The sequence below is a fragment of the Aotus nancymaae genome, unplaced genomic scaffold (genome assembly GCF_030222135.1).
Source record: "Aotus nancymaae isolate 86718 unplaced genomic scaffold, 86718_ANA_hifiasm-v0.15.2.pri h1tg000076l, whole genome shotgun sequence".
Lineage (NCBI taxonomy): Eukaryota > Metazoa > Chordata > Mammalia > Primates > Aotidae > Aotus > Aotus nancymaae.
Window position 1 is genome coordinate 14964502 of NW_026988491.1, and position 16135 is coordinate 14980636.

Below are 16135 nucleotides of genomic sequence, written 5' to 3' on the forward strand. Positions count from 1 at the left end.
ATCCTTCTGAGGTTGTTATGTAAAACACCCACTGTATAGGAGAGAAAACTAGGCTGGATGTGTTGGTTCATGCCTGTAATCGCAGCACTTTGGGAGGCTGAGTCAGGAGGCTCACTTGAGCCCAGGAGTTCAAGACCAGCTTGGGCAACAAAGTGAGACCCTGTCTCTACAAAAAATAAAAAAGTTAGCCCAGTGTACCTGCAGTCCGAGCTAGTCAGGAGGCAGAGGTGGGAGAATCACTTGAGCCCAAGAATTCAAGGCGCAGTGAGCTGTGATTGCACCACTGCACTCCAGCCCACGTGACAGAGCAGGACCCTGTCTCAAAAAACAAATAAAAACAGCAACAAAGGGTCAGGCGCAGTGGCTCACACCTGTAATCCCTGCACTTTGGGAGGCCAAGGCGGGTGGATCACCTGAGGTCAGGAGTTCAAGACCAGCCTGGCCAACACGATGAAACCTTGTCTCTACTACAGATACAAAAAATTTGCCGGGCGTGGTGGCACATGCCTGTAATCCCAGCTACTCGGGAGGCTGAGGCAGGAGAATCGCTTGAACCCTGGAAGCGGAGGTTGCAGTGAGCCAAGAGGGTGCCACTGTACTCCAGCCTGGACAACAAGAGCAAAACTCTGTCTTTAAAAAAAAAAAAAAAAAAAAAAAAGCAACAATAACAACAAAAAAGAAGAGAAAACCAAGCCTTCAAATATGTGACACAATTGCCAAAAGCCACCAGACATGCAAGTAAAGAATGAAGGAAACAACTAAACAGGCCTTGACCCCATGTCTCCTGAGCCTGCACCCAGGTAGTTTGTACTTGACCTGGTGATGATTCAAAAATAGGTCACATTCCTCTCTGAACCCTCAGCAAAGCAACTTCGATGAAATTATTTTCTAGTAAGCACAGATCTTGGGTGTAATTACTCATACAGAGGACCATGTGAGAGGCTTTTACAAACCTCTGGGCTCTAAGAAAATTCTCTGGATCATCTATCAAGAGGAATCAGGCTTTTGGCATTTTTGAGGAAAAAGTAATAAATGACATGCTAAGTTTATGAGAGGATTTTTTTCCCTGAATTTACTCTCTTTTCCTTTGGAATTAAATTCTAATATTCATACAGAAGCAATACATTTGTTCCCAAGTCAAATAAAGAACCCTATCTAAAGGCATAAAAAAACTGTCGAATTATAGCAGAGGCACACAAAATAAAAATTTTATAGTTTCTCTGACCTCACTGGAGGACCTCTGCCATAGCTAAGAAAAATAGCCCACACTTCCAGAGTACTTAGCTAGGGCTGGGCACTGGTCTATACCCAAATTTTAAGTCTCTCTCTCTCTCTCTTTTTTTTTTTTTGTGAGACTGAGCCTTGCTTTGTCATCCAGGCTGGAGTGCAATGGTGTGATCTCGGCTCACTGCAACCTCCACCTCCCAGGTCCCAGCAATTCTCCTGCCTCAGCCTCCCAAGTTAACTCGGATTATAGGCGCCCACCATGTCCAGCTACTTTTTTGTATTTTTAGTAGAGACAGGGTTTCACTATGTTGGCCAGGCTGGTCTTGAACCCCTGACTTCAGGTGATCCACCCACCTCAGCCTCCCAAAGTGTTGGGATTACAGGTGTGAGCCACTGCACCTGGCCTGAATTTTAACTCAATAAATCTTTCAAAAACCCTGCAAGGCAAGAACCATTACCATCTTGACTTTACAGATGGGAAAACTAAGGGGATACAGCTTGCCTGAGGTCACACTGTTAGGAAGTACTGAAGCTAAAACTGGGGCCTGGGCAGCCTTGGAGCCAGTCCCTGCCCCGAACCACTAGATCAAGTCTGAGATGACTTTGCTTCTTCTTCCTGAGGGGAAACAGCTGGACAGAAGAATTCTGGGATTTCTCCCTAACCTCCATCCTCCGCCCCACTCAAGCTCCTAATTTGTGAGATGTAGAGATCCCGGGCATTCACTGGGCTACACCAACAATGGGGAATGCTCAACATCCCTAGTCACTAGGGAAACGCAAATCAAACCCACAATGAGACCACATGAGATACACCTCACACCAATCAGAATGGCCTTCATTTATTTATTTATTTGACAGAGTCTCGATCTGTCACCCAGCCTGGAGTGCAGTGGCGAGATCTCGGCTCACTGCAATCTCCACCTCCCAGGTTTGAGCGATTCTCCTGCCTCAGCTTCCCAAGTAGCTGGGATTACAGATGCCTGCCACCAAGCCTGGTTAATTTTTGTATTTTTAGTAGAGATGGGGTTTCAGCATATTGGCCAGGCTGGTCTCAAACTCCTGACCTCAAGTGATCCGTCCACCTCAGCCTCCCAAAGTGCTGCGATTACAGGCATGAGCCACTGTGCCTGGCCAGAATGGCCATTATTAAAAAGTCAAATAATAATAGATGCCAGCAAGGTTGCAGAGAAAAGAGAATGCTTATACACTGTTGGTGGGAATGCAAATTCGTTCAGCCACTGTGGAAACACTCTGGACATTTCGCAAATAACTTAAAATACAACTACCATTCAACCCAGGAATCCCGCTACTGGTTATAAATCCAAAGGAATATAAATCCTTCCACCATAAAGACACATGAACGCATATGCTCATGGCAGGACTATTTACAATAGCAAAGAGATGGAAATAACCTAGATTTCCATCAGTGATGAACTGGATAAAGAAAACATGGTACGGGCTGGTCATGTTGGCTCATTCCTGTAGTCCCAGCACCTCGGGAGGCCAAGGCGGGTGGATCACTTGAGGTCAGGAGTTCAAGACCAGCCTGGCCAATGTGGTGAAACATCATCTCTACTAAAAACACAAAAATTAACGGAGCATGGTGTTGCACCCCTGTAATTCCAGCTACTCGGGAGGCGGGGGCAGGAGAATCACTTGAACCTGGGAGGCAGAGAGTGCAGTGAGCCAAGATTATGCCACTGCACTCCAGCCTGGGCAATAGAGTGAGACTCTGTCTCAAGAAAAAAAAAGAAAAAAAGAAAACATATACATACACACTATGGAATACTACACAGCCATAAAAAAGGATAATGTCCTTTGTAGCAATATGGATGGAGCTGGAGGCCATTGTCCTAAGTGAATTAACTCAGGAACAGAAAACCAAACACCACGTGTTCTGACTTGTAAGTGGGAGCTAAACATTAAGCACACAAGGACACAAAGAAAGGAACAGCATCTCACTCATAAGTGGGAGTCGAACAGTGAGAACACATGGACACAGGGAGGGGAACATCACACACCGGGGCCGGTTGGTGGGTGGGGGCTGGGGAGAGATAGCATTAGGAGAAATACCTAATGTAGATGATGGGTTGATGGGTGCAGCAAACCACCATGGCACATGTATACCTATGTAACAGAATGGCATGCTGTGAACATGTACACCAGAACTTAAAGTATGTCGACAGTGAGCCCTTGGGCCGTGTCTCCTTTGAGCTGTTTGCAAACAAGTTTCCAAAGACAGAAAACTTTCGTGCTCTGAGCACTGGAGAGAAAGGATTTGGTTGTAAGGTTTCCTGCTTTCACAGAAGTATTCCAGGGTTTATGTGTCAGGGTGGTGACTTCACACGCCATAATGGCACTGGTGGCAAGTCCATCTACGGGGAGAAATTTGATGATGAGAACTTCATCCTAAAGCACACAGGTCCCGGCATCTTGTCCCTGGCAAATGCTGAACCCAACACAAACAGTTCTCAGTTTTTCATCTGCACTGCCAAGACTGAGTGGATGGCAAGCATGTGGTCTTTAGCATGGGGAAAGGAGGCATGAATATAGCAGAGGCCATGGAGCGCTTCAGGTCCAGGAATGGCGAGACCAGCAAGAAGATCACCACTGCTGACTGTGGACGACTCTAACAAGTTTGACTTGTGTCTATCTTAGCCACCAGACCGTTGCTTCTGTAGCTCAGGAGAGCACCCCTCCACCCCATTTGCTCGCAGTATCCTAGAATCTGTGCTCTTGCTGCAGTTCCCTTTGGGTTCCATGTTTTCCTTGTTCCCTTCCATGCCTAGCTGGATTGCAGAGTTAAGTTTAACATTATGAAATAAAGACTAAATAACCAAAAAAAAAAAAAAAAGGAACACTAGACCTATGTGTGGGTGGAGGGTGGGAGGAGAATGAGCATTGAAAACTGCCTTCTGGGTATTATGGTGATTCCCTGGGTGAAAAATTATCTGTATACCCAACCCCCATGACATACAATTTACCCATGTCACAAACCTGCATATGAGGCCGGGTGCAGTGGCTCCCACCAGCACTTTGGGAGGCCGAGGTGGAAAGATCACTTGAGGCTACGAGTTCGAGACCAGCCTGGCCAAAATGGCAAAAACCCATCTCTGTTGAAAAACAAAAATACAAAAGTTAGCCAGGTGCAGTGGCACACGCCTGTAGTCTCAGTTACTCAGGATGCTGAAGCAGGAGAATTGCTTGAGCCTGGGAAGCAGAGTTCGCAGTGGCCAAGATCACAGCATTGCACTCCAGTCCAGCCTGGGCAACAGAGTGGGACTCTGTTTCTAAATAAATAAATAAAAATTGGAAAGAAAAAAATTATGTTTATAAAACCACTTCATAACATGGGGAGCTGGATATGGTCTGATATAGAATAACAAAAAACAGGATGCAAATGTTCTTATCACACCGATTTAAGTGATACACATCACAATTGCAGGGTTTTTTTTTGTTTTGAGATGGAGTCTCACTCTGTCACCCAGGCTGGAGTGCAGTGGTGCTATCTCAGCTCACTGTAACCTCTGCCTCCAGGGTTCAAGTAATCCTCCTGCCTCAGCCTCCTGAGTAGCTGGGATTACAGGAGCACACCACTATGCCTGGCTAATTTTTGTATTTTTAGTAAAGATGGGGTTTCACCACTTTGGCCAGGCTGGTCTCAAACTCCTGACCTCAGGTGATCCACCCACCTAAGTTTCCCAAAGTGTTGGGTCTACAGGCGTGAGCCACTGCTCCTGGCCCAAGCAATCGTTTAGCAGAGTCTCCCATGGGCAACAGCCTGTCCTCTAATTCAATAGCATCACATCTCACAGGTTGAGTGCTCAGTTCCACAAGACTGCCTCTCACTTCAGAGGCCAATTGCAATCCCCAGGTTGTAACCTGATCTTCTCACTGGCTGGCTATAAATCAGGGTTCTCCTCATCCCCTCTTTGAGTTTGATTAATTTTCTAGAGTGGCTCACAGAGCTCAGGGAAACACTTTATATATGTGCACACATTTATTTCATAAAATTTATTTTATATCACTATATTAATATACTTTATAAAGGATAGTAAAAAGGATACAGATGAACAGCTTAATGGAAGAGATACATAGGGCAAGGCATGAGGAACGGGGGTGAGCTTCCAGGCCGTCTCTGGGCACACCACCTTCTAGGCACCTCCACATGTTCAGCAATCCAAAAGCTATCTGAATCTAAGCATTTTAGGTTTTTATAGTCTTCATTATGTAGGCATGATTGTGTGAAAATAAGTAATTCAAAATCTAAGTGGTTGTGATAGCAGCAAGAGACAGACAAATTCCTAGGCAGACAGGGGTAGCTCCCTGGTGAAACCTGATCTTCAAGCCAAAGACATCTTGAAACCTGAAAAACTGGCTGCCTGTCCCAGATAGAGTCTACAAGGGAAGAGAGAACTTCCTCAATGCCTTTTTAGCCAGTCGAATGGTGCTTTTTCCAGGCCTATCCATGGGCCAATCAGCATGCACTCCCCCATTCTGAGCCCATAAAAACCCTGGACTCAGCCACATGTTGGGACTACCCACCTTCAGGTCCCCTCTTACACAGAGGGCTACGCACTTGAGGTTCCCTCTCATGTTGAGAGATGTTTTGTTGTTGCACAGTAAAAGCTTCTCTGCCCTGCTCACTCTCCAGTGTCCAGGTAACCTCATTCTTCTTGAATATGGAACAAGAACCTGGGACCCACTGAACCGTGTGTGCAAAAGGAGCCATAACACTGTAGCCCTCTCACCCTCTGCCAGTGTCAGGCGGCTGTCCCACATGACAGGAAGAAGCAGCAGTGGGGCTGGGCCAGCCCGGGAGCCTCAGGCCAGAGTGGGGTGGCAGATCAATGCCCCTGTTCACTGAAGCATGTGGATGGCAGGATACTAATGAGCTGAAACATGAATGAGCTGTAACACGCTCCCCACCACCACCATTTGCCGTGCTGTAGGCAGCAGGAAGGAGAGAGGGCTCTAACAGTCCTTGGGGGTTCAGGCCTCAGAACTCCCCAGGTGAGAGTCATAGCACCCCTTGGGGCTCTGTGGTTGCTGGCATCTCCAAGTTTTCAAGTGCTGCTGTGTCCCCCTTGTCTAGACGCTGGCACCCAAGGTGGAAGACGGTCATGGCATTCCTGGACCAGCTGCAGGCTGAGCGCAGAGCCACGATGGGCACAGAATCTGGGCTTGTAGCATGAACTGAGCACAGCCTGCTGGACTGAGTGGGGAGAGTGAGCCTAGTGGTAAGCCTGGAGCCAAGCAAGGCCCAGGTAGAGGTGCCACCAGCCATGAAGATTTCTGGCTGGTGAAGTGGCACTGAAAGAATCCTGTGTCAGTTGGAACTTTAAAATATTTTGAGTCTTAAGGGAATGTGATTCTGGGACCTGAGTGCCATAAGCAGGCAGCTGTAACCTAGCGTTTGTAACTTATGTTTCTCTGATTATAGATTGGCCTTCTTCCTGACCTAATATGTTGTAAATGACTAAAGAGCATCAGGGACCCCTTCCCTCTTCACTTGATTTTCATTATAGATTAACCTCCCTCTTTTCTTTTCCACACAAAGATTTCACGACTAACATAGTATCTAAGACGGACTGTCAAATACACACCTTTAAATTGGAAAGGTTGAATGAAAACAAGTTGTAAAGAAAAGAAAACCTGTATGGAAAAGAAAATAAACTGCAACTAATTAAATTGTTGTTACTCATAAACCAGTCTGGTATAGAAAACGTTATAATCCTACTAAACTTCTTTATTTTCAGCCAATACAAGCAAGACTTTAACTTTTAACTTTGGAGGACTGACCCCATTTCCCTGGAGTCTATGTTATCCAGATGGCTGTTCCCAGCTTTTTGCTTGAATATACTCTAAAACTGGATGCTGATGATTTGATTATTTTAGGTTGACAATTGATTATATCATTGGCCACTGATGATCCACTCCACTTTCTCTCTCCTCCCTGGAAGCTGGGGGTGGGATGTGAACTGAAAATCCCAACCCTCTAATCCTACCTTTGGCTTTCTGGTGACCAATCCCCATCTTGAAGCTATCTAGGGACTGCCAGCCCAACTCGGTCATCTCATTAGCATACAAAACATACTCATCACTCCTCTGATTCCAAGGGTTTTAGGAGCTGTGTGCCAGGAACCAAGAACAGAGACCAAATATATATATCTTATTTTAAATCATCATATCAAAGAGGTAAATAATACTCAAATGTTCTTTAGCCTATCCAACTTTCAAAAAGAGATGTTAAGAGTTCCATGTGAAAAAAAAAAAGTTCCATGTGATTAGTGGATTTGTCAATTGTTTTTCCTTTCCTATTTTATTTTTATTTTTTGAGATGGAGTCTTGCTGTGTCTTCCAGGCTAGGGTGCAGTGGCCTGATCTCAGCTCACTGCAATCTCTGCCTCCTGGGTTCAAGAGATTCTCCTGCTTCAGCATCCCAAGTAGCTGGGATTACAGGCATGCACCACCATGCCCAGCTAATTTTTGTATTTTTAGTAGAGATGGGGTTTCACCATGTTGACCGGGCTGGTCTTGAGCTCCTGGCCTCAGGTGATCTACCTGCCTCAGCCTCCCAAAGTGCTTGGATTACAGGCATGAGTTACTACGCTAGGCCGGATCTGTCAGTTTCTTTTAGTAATTCTATTTTTGTGTTATATATTTGAATCTTTGTGATTAAATGTGCTAAATAAAAATTACAGGACAACCATTGTTTTGGACAAAGTTTCTGCTCTTAGACCCAAGGGACAAGACTAAAAATCAAAATGGGACTCACCCATGCCAAAGTTCCACATTACTAAACCCAAACTAAGTTGACTGACCCTTCCCAAAATCACAAATAATTTCCCAAACAGGCCAGTGTAAATCCTCACTAGGCATGATAATGAACTTTCCTCTGCTTTAATCCTTACAGGAAAAAAGTAGCTTGATGTTTCCTAATCAGTTATTTTTCTATTGTTCTGTCTCTCTGTCCCTGCCTTATAAGAAACGTAGCACTTTGGGAGCCCGAGGTGAGCAGATCACTAGGTTAGGAGTTCGAGACCAGCCTTGCCAACATGGTGAAATCCCATCTCTACTAAAAATACAAAAGTTAGCGGGGCATGGTGGTGTGCTCCTATAATCCCAGCTACTCGGGAGGCTGAGGCAGGAGAATTGCTTGTACCCAGGAGGTGGATTCTGCAGTGAGCCAAGATTGAGCCACTGCACTCCAGCCTGAGTGACAGACTGAGATTCTGTCTCAAAAAAAAAAAAAAAGAAAAGAAAAGAAACATAGCTTTGAAATGACTAATACGCTCTTTGTTCTTTGCTTCTGCTTTCTTTCTTTGTTCTTTTGAGACAGGGTCTTGCTCTTTCTTTAGCACTTCTCTGTCTATAAAGCCAACCTCTTCTGTTGCCCAGTTCTAGAACTGCCAAAAAGTTAATTAACTAGGACTGGGGTGAGAGGAAGAAAGCTAGAAGACTTTAAAAACAATATTATTTATGATGTAATAATACTGTCTACTTGACAGTGATTCAGCCAGAACAGAGCTGAGAACCTAGGGAATAAGAGGCATTTAAGTCACCAAACAAGGAATTGCACTTTATTCACTGGGAAGTTTCTTCCTCGGTATACTTACTCTTGTTTTATAAAACCTTCTAAAAACTTTGGCTCTTTGGCAGTCTTGTCCTCACCAAATTAGAAATTGCCTATTAGAAGAGAATGTTCTCAGAGGATGGCATATAAAGGTCAGAAAAAGTGTTAATTAACAGCTAGGAACAGGACAATATGTATTTGTTAAAAAAAAAAAAAAAGATACAGAAATGCAAAACACACAGCAGTTTGGAGTGACTCTTTGAAGAGACAAACTATCCAGTAATTTCCCAAAGGTATTAGAACTGCCTTTGGAAAATCATAACCGAGAAAATTGTGACAATGAAAGAAATCAGACCTAACTGACTCTGTCTTGCTTCTAACCTTTAGGCTGTCCTTGTTCATTCCTGGGCATAGGCTGAACTACCTTTGGGAAGGAATTCAGTTCATGGTTTGACTCTGAAACAAAATTAATAATAGCCCTTTCCTGAAAAGACCCCATTCTTGCCTAGGGACCAGTCTTTCTTTGCAGGACTAACAAATTAGCTACAAGATTAGACATTACAGTTTACGGGTCACGTAGCCTCTGACTCCAAGAGTCTGAACCTCCCCAGATTGCTCCTCGGGATAACATCACTATTATAAAACCTTAGATCAGTGCTTGAGATATTTTGCAGACCCTGCACTCCATGGATCAAACGACACTACCCAGACCTGTAACAAGCCTCAACCAGTTCTGCCATCCCACCCAGGACCAGAAAACAGCAAGAAAACCTCTCTTCAACCCCCTAAGATTCCATCTCCAACCTGACCAATCAGTGCTCCCCACTGCTGTGCGCACCAAATTATCTTTTAAAAACTCTAATCCCCGAATGCCCAGGAAGACTGATTTAAGTAATAATAAAACTCCGATCTCCTGGACAGCCAGCTCTGCGTGAATTACTCTTTCTCTGTTGCAATTTCTGTCTTGATAAATTGGCCTTGTCTAGGCAGAGGGCAAGGTGAAGCCACTGGGCAATTACACTGTCCCCACATTATCTGCCATCAGAGTAACACATCGCAATGATGTTATGTTTATTTTACTTTCATTTTTTATTTTTATTTTTGGAGACAGGGTGTCACTCTGTTGCCTAGGCCAGAGTACAGTGGCATGATCACAGCTCACTGCAGCCTCCACCTCCTGGTCTCAAGTAATCCTCCTGTCTCAGCCTCCCAAGCAGCTGGAACTACAGGTTTGTGCCACCATTCCCAGCTAATTTCTAAATTTTTTTTTGTAGAGACAACGTCTCATTATGTTTCCTAGGCTGGTCTCGAACTCCTGGGCTCAAGCGATCCCCCAACCTTGGCTTCCCAAAGTGTTGGAATTATAGGCCTGAGCCACTGTGCTTGGCCTACCTTATGTTGAAAGTGGTCAAAGATGTTTAACTTTTGAGAATGATTTCTGTACAAAATGGTTAAGAGAAAACAAAGCAATAAGTCAAAACATTTTAGTGCATAAAGAATTAACATTGAAATAAATGATGGAGTGACACAGGATGCTTTTGATGTCGCTTTGCCACCTGGAAATTTCCATGGCTGGCAGTGCCTCTGTCCAGGTTTAGCTTGGCTCTGGGCTCACTCCTGGGCTCACTCCACCAGCTGGGCCTGGCGGGCTGCACTCAGCTTACGCTACCAGCCCAGATCCTGTTCATGAGCAGGGACTCCGTGCTCATCAGCCTGCCGCTGAGCTAGATGTGCCATGGAGAGTTTTCATGTTAGGCACCAGCGTTTTGATAGTGGCGCCTGAAAACTCGAAAACACCAGCAACCATGGAGCCCCAAGGGGTGTTATGGCTCTTGCCTGGGGGTGTCCCAAGGTTTGAGTCCCCAAGAAATGACACAGTTCTCTCTCATTCCTCCTGCCTGAGGCACGGTGAATGGGGGTCCTATTACAGCTCATTTGTGTCACAGCTCGTTCAGTCCTGTCGCCTGCAGCTTGGTGAAGCGGGCATGTGGTGCACAGTGGCTTTTTCTCCCCCTTTGCTCAGCGACCAGGAGGGAGGGCTACAGTGTTACGGCTCTTTATGCACCCACCATTTGGTGGGTTCTAGGTTCTTGTCCTGCAACCAAGAAGAATGAGGTCGGTCGGCGCAGTGTCTCATGCCTGTAATCCCAGCACTTTGGGAGCCCAAGGTGGGTGGATCACCCGAGGTCGGGAGTTTGAGACCAGCCTGACCAACAGGGTGAAACCCCATCTCTACTAAAAATACAAAATTAGCAGGGCATGGTGACGCATGCCTGTAATCCCAGCTACTTGGGAGGCTGAGGCAATAGAATCACTTGAACCTGGGAGGTGGAGGTTGCGGGGAGCCAGGATCATGCCATTGCACTCCAGCCTGGGCAACAAGATCAAAACTCTGCCTCAAAAAAAAAAGAAGAAGAAGAAGAAGAATGAGGTCACGCAGACAGAGAAGAATTTTACTGAGTGACAGAAAAGCTCTCCACAAGGAGAGGGGACACGAAGTGAGTAGCCCTGTGTGAGGGGGAGCCTGAAAGAGGGTTGTCCAATACGCGGCTGAGACAAGGCTTTTTATGGGCCCAGAATGGGGGAGTGCATGCTGATTGGTCCATGGGCGGGCCTGGAAAAAGCACCATTGGATTAGCTAAAAGGCATCCAGGAAGTTCTCACTCCAGTCGTAGACTCCACCGGGAACTGGTGCTCAGTTTTCAGGCTTTAAGCCATCTTTGGCTGGAAGGTTAGTTTTCACCAGGGACCTGCCCCTGTCTATCTAGGAATTTTTCTGTCTCCTGCCACTATCATTAGGAAAACAATGTGTTTATGTAGTTGTCACATATTCCTAAGAATGGCTAGAAGTGCTGAGGACAGAGTAGGAGCTCAGTCCAACTGAGCCTGCTTGCCGGCAATGAAACAATGGAGGAGCTAGGCGCAGTGGCCCATGCCTGTAATCCTAGCACTTTGGGAGGCCAAGGAGGGTGGATCACCTGAGGTCAAGAGATCGAGACCATCCTGGTCAACATGGTGAAACCCCGTCTCTACTAAAAATACAAAAATTAGCTTGGCCATGGCGGTGCATGCTATTTGGGAGGCTGAAGCTGAGATTGTATTCTTCTACTTTTTCCTTTCCCCAAGCATATGCCCAAACTTCTAATTTGTCATCTATAATTTATCATCTTTTTTGGCCAGAGGATGAAGTCAGTACCTCTCCATATCAACAGGCATTGCAGTGTGAGGCACAAAAGCTACAGTTTTTGGCCAGTAGCATACCCCTCTTTATGGCCTTTATTGGCACTAATAGAAACCTGCAAAATTCGGCAGCCAGGCACAGTGGCTAACACCTGTAATCCTAGCAATTTGGGAGGACAAGGCAGAGGTCACTTAAACTCAGGAGTTCGAAACAAGCCTGGGCAACATGGCAAGACCCTGTCTCTACAAAATATACAAAAATTAGCCTGGCATGGTGGTGTGTGCCTGTGGTCCCACCTGTTTGGGGGGCTGAGGCAGGAGGATCGCTTGAGCCCCAGAGGCCGAGGCTGCAGTGAGCTAAGATGGCACTACTGCACTGCAGCCTGGGTCACAGAGCAAGACCCTGTCTCAAAAAAAATAAAAAAGAAATATGAAATCGAATGATTCACAATTTGTTAACTCCTTCGTTCCTGTTCACCATTGGTGGAAGTGCCAACAGGCAGAAAAATGATGGAAAGTCATAGCAGGAGGTAAAAAGCATTTTGACAACCCATGAATTTAAAAATCAAATTCTCACTAAAGTGGTGTTAATGTGAACAGGTAAAAATCTTCCCACATCATCTATATTGTATTTTCTTTTTTTGAGACAGAGTTTCGCTCTTGTTGCCCAGGCTGGAGTGCAATGTCACAATCTCGACTCACTGCAACCTCTGCCTCCTGGGTTCAAGTGATTCTCCTGCCTCAGCCTCCCAAGTAGCTGGAATTACAGACATACGCCACCACGCCCAGCTAATTTTGTAATTGTTTAAGTAGTGACAGGGTTTCTCCATGTTGGTCAGGCTGGTCTTGAACTCCTGACCTCAAGTGATCCACAGCCTCAGCCTCCCAAAGTGCTGGGATTACAGGCATGAGCCACTGCGCCCAGCCCACATCATCTGAAATAAACGTTATAACTATTGAGGCTTCCTGGTTATAGCTGACTAGAGCTCTCATGGGTCTGTACTCCAGGAGCATTTGAGATATTAATTTATTTTATAAACACTTATTGAGTACATTTGTGCCAGGCACTTGCTAAAGCCGTGGCATACAGATATAAATACTGATTATTAACCTTGTATATTTCTCTGTAGTTTATAAAACAATCTGGCATCCGCCCTCTTACTGGTACTCACTTCAGACCTCTGAGATGCAGTGGGCAGATGATATCTCCATTTTACAGATGTGGAGACAGGTTCCAAATCATTAAATAGCTCATTCATAGTCACACAGCCTGTAAGCGACAGAGCGGGACCAAACAGAGGTCTTCTCACTTCGAATGCCATCCTTTTCCACAACAGCATGCTGTCTTCCTAGAAGAGGTAAGCCCAGCCTTTTGGCTGGAACTTCCATCTTCCAGTAATTCACCAAAATGACGAACACAAAGGGAAAGCGGAGAGGCACTCGATATATGTTCTTGAAGCCTTTTAGAAAACATGGAGTTGTTCCTTTGGCCACGTCTATGCGAATCTGTAAGAAAGGTGATATTGTAGACCTCAAGGGAATGGCTACTGTTCAAAAAAGGAATGCCCCACAAATGTTATCATGGCAAACCTGGAAGAGCTACAGTGTTACCAGCATGCGGCTGGCAGTGCTGTAAACAAACAAGTGAAGGGCAAGATTCTTGCCAAGATAATTAATGCGTGTATTGAGCACATCAAGCACTCTAAGAGCCGAGACAGCCTCCTGAAACGTGTGAAGGAAAATGATCAGAAAAAGAAAGAAACCAAAGAGAAAGGTACCTGGGTTCAGCTGAAGCGCCAGTTTGCTCCACCCAGAGAAGCGCACTGTGTGAGAACCAATGGGAAGGAGCCTGAGCTGCTGGAACCTCTTCCCTATGAATAGGTGTTTAAAAAAAATAAAAGACCTCTGGACTGTTAAAAAAAAAAAAAAAAAAGGTAAGTCCATTACTCTCAACACGTATCATATGCCAAAGGACCCCAGGTTAAAAGTATAGCCACTTGATGGTTGTCATTGTTTAGCTTAATAAGCAACTTAGCAGATAAGTTCAAAGTTTATCAGTACTATTTCTCCTTTCTCCAAAGATCAAAGGTAGATTCAGCATACAGTCAATGAGAAAAATAAATTGGATTCTTTTTTAGTACTTGGTTGACCTTTACTAAGAATCTCTTTCCGCTAACGAGGTGGCTCACGCCTGTAATCCCAGCACTTTGGGAGGTCAGGGTTGGGGGGCGGCAGTGGTGGATCACTTGAGGTCAGGAATTTCAGACCAGTCTGGCCAACTTGGTAAAATATCATCTCTACTAAAAGTACAAAAATTAGCCAGGTGTGGTGGTGGGCACCTGTAGTCCCAGTTACTCAGGAGGCTGAGCAGGAGAATTGCTTGAACTTGGGAGGTGGAGGTTGCAGTGAGTTGAGATCGCACCACTGAATTCCAGCCTGGGCAACAGAGCAAGATGCCATCTCAAAAAAAAAAAAAAAAAATCTCTTTCAAGGCTGAGTTTCTGCATCTTTCCCTGAGGTATGATTTATGCAGTAACACCCACGTTAAAAAGAATAGGCCCATCATTTGAATTTCAAGTTTGGGTAAGGATGTCCCTAAGACAAAGGTCTCTGGAATGCTTTTTATTTTTATTTTTTATTTTACTTTTATTTTTTTAGATGGAGTCTCACTCTGTCACCAGGCTGGAGTGCAGTGGCATGATCTCGGCTCACTGCAACCTCTGCCTCCCAGGTTCAAGCGATTCTCCTGCCTCAGCCTCCCCAGTAGTTGGGACTACAGGCGCATGCTACCACACCCAGCTAATTTTTGTATCTTTAGTAGAGACGGGGTTTCACCATGTTGGCCAGGATGGTCTCAATCTCTTGACCTCGTGATCCACCCGCCTCAACCTCCCAAAGTGCTGAGATTACAGGTGTGAGTCACTGCACCCGGTTCTTATTTTTTGTTTTATGAGACAGAGTCTTGCTCTGTCACCCAGGCTGGAGTGCAGTGGCACAATCAAAGCTCACTGCAGCCTCAACCACCAAGGCTCAGGCGATCCACTCACCTCAGCCTCCCAAGTAGCTGGTACCACAGGCAAGTGCCACCATGCCCAGCTAATTTTTTTTGTAGGCGGGGTCTCACACTGTATTCCCCAGGCTGGGAGGTATATATGTCTTTGTTAGTTTTTGGAACATAATATTCTGGGTGGAGCTCTGTCAAGCACCTTCAGCATTAAATTATATGTTTACTTACCTACCCTCTCAACCTTGTAGATTGAGCTCTGAATCCTCATTACCATGGCTAAGTCCCAGGGATTACTACAAATATTCTGTAAATATTTGTCCATTGAATTTATATTGAGGAGGATGTGCTACAGTGTTAAGTAAGACATGGATTCCCTAAAATTTAGTGCCTTAGTAATTTCACCATATTAAATACCATGTGGTTGATGCACTCCTACCTTAGTCTGAATTGACTAAAGTATGGGTGAGTCTAGGCAGAAGGGAGCTGAGAAATACATGCATGATCTCAGGAGCTTGTGAGTAGAAAAGGTACTGTGTAATTAAAACAAAGTGCCAGCCTCAGTGGCTCACACCTGTAATCCCAGCACTTAGAGAGGCCAAGGTGGGTGGATCACAAGGTCAGGAGTTCAAGACCAGCCTGGCCAACATGGTGAAACCCTGTGTCTACTAATAATACAAAAATTAGCCAAGCATGGTGGCAGGCACCTGTAATCCCAGCTACTTGGGAGGTTGAGACAGAGAATTACTTGAACCCGGGAGGCAGAGGTTGCAGTGAGCCAAGATTGCACCACTGCACTCCAGCCTGGGGGATGAAGCAAGACTCTGTCTCAAAAAAAAAAAAAAAAGAAAAAACGGAATGCTAGCCATGCCTGGGCAACATGGCAAGACCCCATCTCTACAAAATAGTAAAAAGAAAAACAGCCAGGCATGGTGGCATGTTCCTACAGTCCGAGCTATTCTGGAGGCTGAGATGGGAGGATCACTTGAACTCAGGAGTCTGAGGCTGCAATGAGCTACGATCATGCCACAGCACTCCAGCCTGGGTGACAGTGCAAGACTCCATCTCAAGAAATAAAGAAAAATTAAAAAGATGTCAACAAATAATTTTTGAAGATCTGCCATGTGCCAGCCACTTTGCTAAGCAAT

At 45.3% G+C, this 16135-nt stretch overlaps 1 pseudogene; it reads left to right on the forward strand.

Moving 5' to 3' along the window:
• The first annotated feature begins 3366 nt into the window (after nt 1-3366).
• LOC105721767 (large ribosomal subunit protein eL21-like) lies at nt 3367-13864 on the forward strand (annotated as a pseudogene).
• The last annotated feature ends 2271 nt before the right edge of the window (nt 13865-16135 follow it).